The sequence below is a fragment of the Camelus dromedarius genome, chromosome 33, assembly GCF_036321535.1.
Source record: "Camelus dromedarius isolate mCamDro1 chromosome 33, mCamDro1.pat, whole genome shotgun sequence".
Taxonomy (NCBI): domain Eukaryota; kingdom Metazoa; phylum Chordata; class Mammalia; order Artiodactyla; family Camelidae; genus Camelus; species Camelus dromedarius.
In genome coordinates this window covers 13185978-13193357 of record NC_087468.1, presented here as the reverse complement: position 1 = coordinate 13193357, position 7380 = coordinate 13185978, and positions in this window count along the sequence as shown.

The following is a 7380-nucleotide window of genomic DNA, read 5'->3' as shown; positions in this document are numbered from 1 at the left end:
GACTCGGAAGGTTGAAAGCCGCTCCACACCCAGTTCGGCGTGTGACCTCTTCCGCTCTCATTCACGCTGTTAGGACCGGCGGAGAGCGGTCATCAGAGATTTCCCTCTATTCCCCTTGACCGCTTTGCGATCCAGTGCTGATGCAGACCCTCAGGTGACACCCAGCTGGAGTCAGGCTTCAGGGAAAAAGCCGATGTTGGGCACCAAACTGCCTGCTCTCTCCACCCAACTCTTTAGTCGCGAAGGCTCGTCACTGGGACGGCCAAGGAGTGGTCACTCCCCACTCCCCACATTTTCTAGACCTTGAGAGTCTTGAATGGGTCGGGGGTTGGGGAGGGGGGAAAGGCGGGCGTCCCAGGTGCATTCTAGCCTTAAGATCCTTTAAGTCTCTGTGAGTTCTTATGAAGCACTTATCTCCCTAGAACACGGATTTCATGAGGGAATGCCTGCAGCTGTCTATCAACATCATCTTTTGTGTGTCTGTGTGTGTTTAACAGCTGTATTCTGTATTGCCGTATAATTGATATAAGTTGCACGCATTTGAAGTGTGCACATTGATAAGTCTTGACCTATGTATACAAACAAGAAGCCATCACCACAATTAAGACAATGAATTAATTCACCACTCCCAAAAGTGTCCTCCTGCCCCAATTTCACCTTTACCAAGTCAGCAGGTAATTTCCATTCCTGTATCACTTTTAAAAAGTTATCTTCAGTTTCTGTCTTATATTGACATCACCAAATCTCCCAAGATGTGTGCAGCCGTGATCTAAATTATTCCTTCTCTCCCTTTACAATGTCTGCTGCTTTTAAGGAGAACTCTTTCTTCATCCTCTTTCTCTTGGTCAGGGACTCCTGGAAGGCAGAGAATGAGAGGATCATTGCAGGAGCTATCATTTCCATCAGCATACAAACTTGCTGGAAAAGCTGTTAAAACAAAGCAAACAAAAACAACTCACTGATCTCTTCAGCTGCCACACGAATTCTCTCTTCTTTTACGTCTGAAAAGGGTTGAGCGTCCTTATTATCTCTCCACTGCTTTCAAGGTTCATCCGTGCTTCAGCATGTACTTCATTCCTTTCACGGCTTAATAGGAATCCATCCATTGCATGGATACACATTTCGTTTATTTATTCACCATTTGACGGATATTCGGGTTGTTTCCACTTTTGGCTATTACGAGTAATGCTGCTAGAAATAGCCATGTGCAAGTTTTTGTCCGGACGTATGTTTTCAATTCTCTTAGGTATTACAGTTAGGAATGGAATTTCTGGATCGTATGGTAACTCTGTGCTTCACTTTTTGAGGGACTGCCAAATTTTTCCAAAAGCAGCTGTACAATTTTACATTCCCATTAGCAATATATGAGGATTCCAATTTCTCTATGTCCTCACCAGTATGTTATTCTCTGTTGTTTTTTTAAAATTACATCCACCCTGGTACATGGAAAGTAGTATCTAATTGTGATTTTTTGCATTTCCCTAATGACCAGTGACACTGAGCATATTTCCGTTAGAGAAATGTCTGTTTAGACTCTTGGTTCGCTTTAAAATTGGGTTGTCCTTTTATTGTTGAGTCTTCATAGTTCTTTATATATTCTATACTAGACCTTATCAGATACATGGTTTGCAAATATTTTCTCCCATTTTGTGGGTTATCTTTTACTTCCTTGGTTGTGTTCTTTGAAATACAGAAGTTGTTAACATTGATGAAGTCTAGTTTATCCTTTTTCTTTTGTTGCTTATGCTTTTTGATAGCATATTTAAGAAATTGTTGCCTAATCCAAGATTGTGAAGGTTTACACCTATGTTTTCTTCTAAGAGTTTTTTGTTTTTGTTTCAACTCTTACATTTAGGCTCTTGACTCTTTGGGGGGGGTAATTAGGTCTACTTATTTATTTTTTGAGGAGGTACTGGGGATTGAACCCAGGACTTCGTGCGTGCTAAGCATGAGCTCTACCACTTGAGCTATAACCTCCCACCAACCCCAATTTTGAGTTAATTTTTGTATATGGTACAAGAAAGGCACTAACTTCATCGTTTGCATGTGGGGATTCAGTTCTAGCACCCACTTGTTAAAAAGACTATTCTTTCCCTTACTGAATTGTTTTAGCACCTTGTCAAAAATCAACTGATCATAAATATGAGGGTTTATTTCTGGACTCTCAATTCTGTTGACTTAATCTATATGTCTACCCTTATGCCAAACCACAGTCTTGCTTAGTATAGCTTTGTAATAAATTTTGAAATCAGGAAGTGTTAAGTCCTCCAACTTTGTTCTTTTTTTTCTAGGTTGCTTTGGCTATTCCTGGTCATTTGTTTTTCCATATGAATTTCAGGATTGGCTTGTCAATTTCTGCACAAAAAGGTGGCTGAGCTATTTGATAGGGATTATGTTCAATCTGTAGATCAATCTGGTCTATTTTCATCTTAACAATAATTGTCTTCCAACCCATGAACATGGAATGCCTTCCCATTTATTTGGCTGTTCTTTAATTTCTTTCAAATATGTTTTAGTTTTTCGTGTGCAAACGAACTTCTTTTGTTGAATTTATTCCTAAGTATGTAATCCTTTTTGATGTTGACATAGGAATTGTTTTCTTAATTTTCAAATTGCTCATTTATAGTGTATATAAATACAACTGTATTTTATATATTGATCTTATTTCTGGCACTCAAATGAACTCATTTATTAGATCTAATAGGTATTGTGGATTTCTTAGGATTTTCTATATGTAAGTTCTTGTTAAATGCAAAAAAAGGGAGTTATATTTCTTCCTTTCCAATCTAGATGTCCCTCCTTTTTTCCTTCCTCTCTCCCTGTCTTCTTTTCTTCCTTCCTTTTGAACCCTTAACACAATGTTGAATAGAAGTGGCACCGGTAGACATCTTTGTTTTGTGCTTGATTTTAGGGAGAAAGCTTTGTTTTTCTTCATTACTTATGATGTAAGCTGTGGGTTTTCCCAAAGATACCTTTTATCCAGTCGAGGAAGTTCCCATTTTATCCCCAGTTTTTTGAGTGTTTTTTTCAATTCACTGAGGCTTTATGGTCTAGCATATTGTTTATTCCCAACAATGTTTCATATGCACTTGAGAAAAATGTGTATTTTGCTACTGCTGGGTTGAGTGTTCTATTAATATTTGTTAGACCTGGTTGGTTTATATTGATTTCCGCTTCCTTGTTGATCTTTTGACTAGTTGTCCTATCCATTCTTGAAAATGGGAGATTGAAAGCTCCAATTATTATTCATGAATTGTTTATTTCTCTCTTGAGTTCTGCCAGTTTTTGTTTCATGTACTTTGGGACTCCATTGCTAGGTGCATATGCTTGTAACTGTTATATGTCCTGATGGACTGACCCCTTTATCATTATAAAATGTCCTTCTTTGCCTGTATTAACAATGTGTTTCTTACACTTATTTTGTCTAATATTAGTATGGCCACTCACACCTCTTTGAGTTAGTTTGCATGGTGCATTTTCCCCATCCTTCTTTTACTTTTACTTGTTTGTGTCTTTGAATATAAAGTGGGTCTCTTGTAGATAGCATAGAATTGGATCATGGTTGTTTTGGTTTTTTTATCCATTTTGCCAGTCCTGCCTTTTGACTGGAGAGCTTAATCCATTTACATTTAATGAAATTACTGATAAGGCAGGATTTATGTCTGTATATTGCTATTTGCTTTCTATGTGTCTTACACCACCCCCTCCATTCCTTCATTACTGCCTTTTCTTTTATTAAATAGGTGTTTTCTAGTGTAACGTTTCAGGGGTTTTTTTTAACTATATAGTTAATTATTTTCTTAGTGGCTAATGTGTCTTGGTGTGGATCTCGTTGAGTCCATCCTACTTAAGAGTTCATTGAATGTCTTGGATGCACTTCAATGGTTATCACCAAAGTGGGAAAGTTTTGGACCACTACTTTTTCCCGTGTTTTCTCCCCCAACCTCTCACCTTTCTTCTAGGATTCCTATTACATATATTGGTGTATATATATATGTTTCTAGAGCTCTGTTCATTTTTTCTTCATTCTTTTTTCTTTGTCCTCCTCAGACTAGATAATGTCAACTGACTTCAGATTCACTGATTCTGTCTTCTGCCAGCTCAGACCTGTTTGAACACTTCTACTAAATTTTTCATTTGCATTATCATACTTTTCAATGCCAAAATTTCTACTTTGTTCTATTTAAAAAACAATTTCTATTTCTTTAATGATACTGTCTCCGGTGACACATAATTCTCATCCTCTTTTACTCCTTTAAATATACATTTAGATAGCTGAATTAAGGTCTTTCTGTCACAATTGCAATGCCCAGGCTTCTTTAGGGATGGTTTCTATTGACTGTCTGTTCCCTCTTTGGACTATACTCTCTTTTTTTGCATGTCCCATAATTTGTGTTGAAAATTGGAAAATTTTAATAGTACAATGGGGTAGAAGCATGGATTCAAATAACTAGTGATATCCTAGAACAGTGAACACTCACAATAAGATGAAAGAACCAAAGGGGACAAAAACACTTGAAATATGATTCCTTTAATGCTCCAGGCATTTTAAACATTCATAAAACTGCCTTATTTCAGAAGTCATTTCCTCTTAGATACAGATTCTGTGTTCAGGATCAGAGACAGTTTTCTCTATGGCACCCACGTGCCAGGGCGACCCACTCTGGCACCTCATCTTTTCTAGCAGAGTTCCCACCGCCCACAGCAGGGCCCCTGTGGACGCAACCCTGCACAACCTCAGCTCTTAGTGATGGCACCCTCTGCGGCATTCCTGCTGCTTGCGGGGGGCTGTGGACCCCACCCTTTTGCAGCACAACCAGATGTTCCAAGTCTGGGACAATCATCCTGAGGCGCTAGGGAAACGGCGCATCAGCTGGCAGGTCTCCCAGCACCCTCTCCACCCCATCAGACAGACCCCGAGGCACACCCACATCCTGGGGAAGTGGAGGTTATTATTCCCACGGGAGTGCAGTGGGAGGGAAGGGGCTTTCCTCTCAATAATTAATTAATAACCTTAACATGTCTTTAGCAGATTTATAAATCCACATCTGTTTACACTCATTGACAAGGCTTCACAAACTGTTTAAGTAGATGAAAGCATGTCTGAGTCTCCGAAGGCTGTGACAAGGAGCAAAGCGAACCTGCTGGGACGGCATCGCTGTATCACGATCATGTAGGTCAGCATCCGGCTGTTCTCAACGAAATGCCTGCCCTTCTGAATGGAAGTTTTTAACAAGCTCTAAACCTTATCTGATTCTTCCAAGGCAATAATGTGTCTGGCCTTCCTTCTCAAGCAGTGCTTCAAGACATCTCAGGGCATACTGATGCCTGAGGTTCTGACTTAATTGGTTGGGAGTGAGGAGGTGTGGACATAGACATTTAAAAAAAAATCTTCCAAAGTGATTCCAGCATATGGTCAGTGTGGAGAACCTTGGTGCTAGAGGTTCTCCAGTCTTCCTAATCTCACGTGTCCTCACTAAATTCCCATGAGGTAGTCCCTGGGTCAGGCAACGAGCTCATCCATGAGATAAGAAACTAAGGCACAGAGAGGTTCATGGGCTTCTCTGATGCTGTGCAGCCAATGACAGAGTCAAGATCAGAATCAACGTCTCCAAAGGATAACGCCTCCTCCCTCAGCAACTGGCAACAATGGACAGACTACACGTGTGGATCCTGACTGGGGAGCAAGGCCTGACCACCTGTGCCAAGGATATCATGGAAGGACATGCAACAGTTCTGAGCCAACCACCCAACCTGATCAGAAATAAATGCATAAAATAGACACATAATAAAGCCTATTTTTCTTTTTAAAGCCTTCCTCCCCTCATGTATCTGCTATCAGTTCGGGTTTCTTAGAAAATCCATCAAGATCCACAGATTTCCTAACATCTGAATTCTTAGCTCTGTCACTGTAAAAGCTGGAAAACTCTTGAATGTCCCTAGAATTTAGGTCTAAAAGATCACTACAAATCTACGTTCGTAATGACAGCACTGCAAACACCTCCATGCTGTCCCCGCCATGTAGGCTTCCCAAGGCCCCAGGACCCTACAGTTTCTAAATGGGTGTCCACCTCGCAACTGGCTCAGAAGCCCCCCCACATTCACCCATCAGCTGCGCTGGGTCTCCAGGCCTCCTCATCACTGACTGTTTCATTTTGCTCTGGATGCAAACTCCCTGATCTGTATTCTGGATTTTGGCACGTGCCGCATTTCAGCACGTTTATTTTGTAATTCCAAACTCCCAGGTGGGCCAAGCCAGTCAGGCCTTCCGTTTTACATCCTAAACCCACCTCTGCATCTATTAAATCACTTCTATCATGATTCCTCTTTTTACCACAAGCTCCCACATCTCACCATGTTTGAGGTGTTGCTCTTCCTTCTCTTTGTAAGTCTCCCCTGACTGCAGAACCGTTCTGCCTAGTAGAGGCAAACCACAGAGCACACGTAAGTGCCCCAGGGAGGACCCCGCTGCGTTCGAGGGAGGAGGGGGCCTTCTCAGGACGTGTGCTGCGATCCCCGGCACATTGTTCACTCAGCTCGCACTGGACACAAGACGGCACCTGGGTCTTCCTATTGCTAGCGATGTGGCCTCCTGCCAAGTCTGCAGGATATTCATCGATCCTGTAAGTAGCAGCTACACCAACAGAGCACGTTAACATCTGCTGTCTTACAAGATGCCTCGTGCTGCTCTGAAACCACATCTCTCCTGCATTTAAGAGACCCTCCCATTCTGGCGACACACATACACATTCAGAGCCTCTCCCTGACTCGGAGAGGCACAAGCAGACAGAGAATCTTCCGTGGAACAAAACCTGCCAGTCCAGCTCCTGCAGAAGGTGCTTGGAGAGCAAGGAGAACAGAACGGGGAAGAGCCCCCTGGGTCTGGGGAGTGGAATTCTACCTTCTCCTGACCCCTAGAGGATTTTTTTAAAACCAAAGTTAAAATTAAAAAAAAAAAAACACAAAACTGAATAAAAGGGAACTCAGCAAAAGGGCATATAGAATTCTAGTTAAAACAAAGAGAACTGAGAATCATCATATTTCAAAGACCCATCACACCCAGCTATTAAGTAAAGCAAGACTTTTTTTTTTTTTTTTTTTTGTCTCTCATGCTTATTAGATGCTTACAGGTTTGTGCAAACTTGCTGCTTGGTTTCTAAACATGCAGAGTGCGGACCTAGAGCAGCAGCGTTTGCTGTTTGGAGCCCGGCCCGCGCCAACACTGCTAGGCGACGGGCCTAACGCCACCGGGGCCGCCAGGGCCACCGTCCCGGGCCCGGGATGACAAACCCCCCCTGACCGCGAGGCGGCGCCGCGCAGCCCGGAACCCAGCACTGCTGGTGCCACTTGTCCGGACTCCCGAGGGCCGGAGGCGGGGGC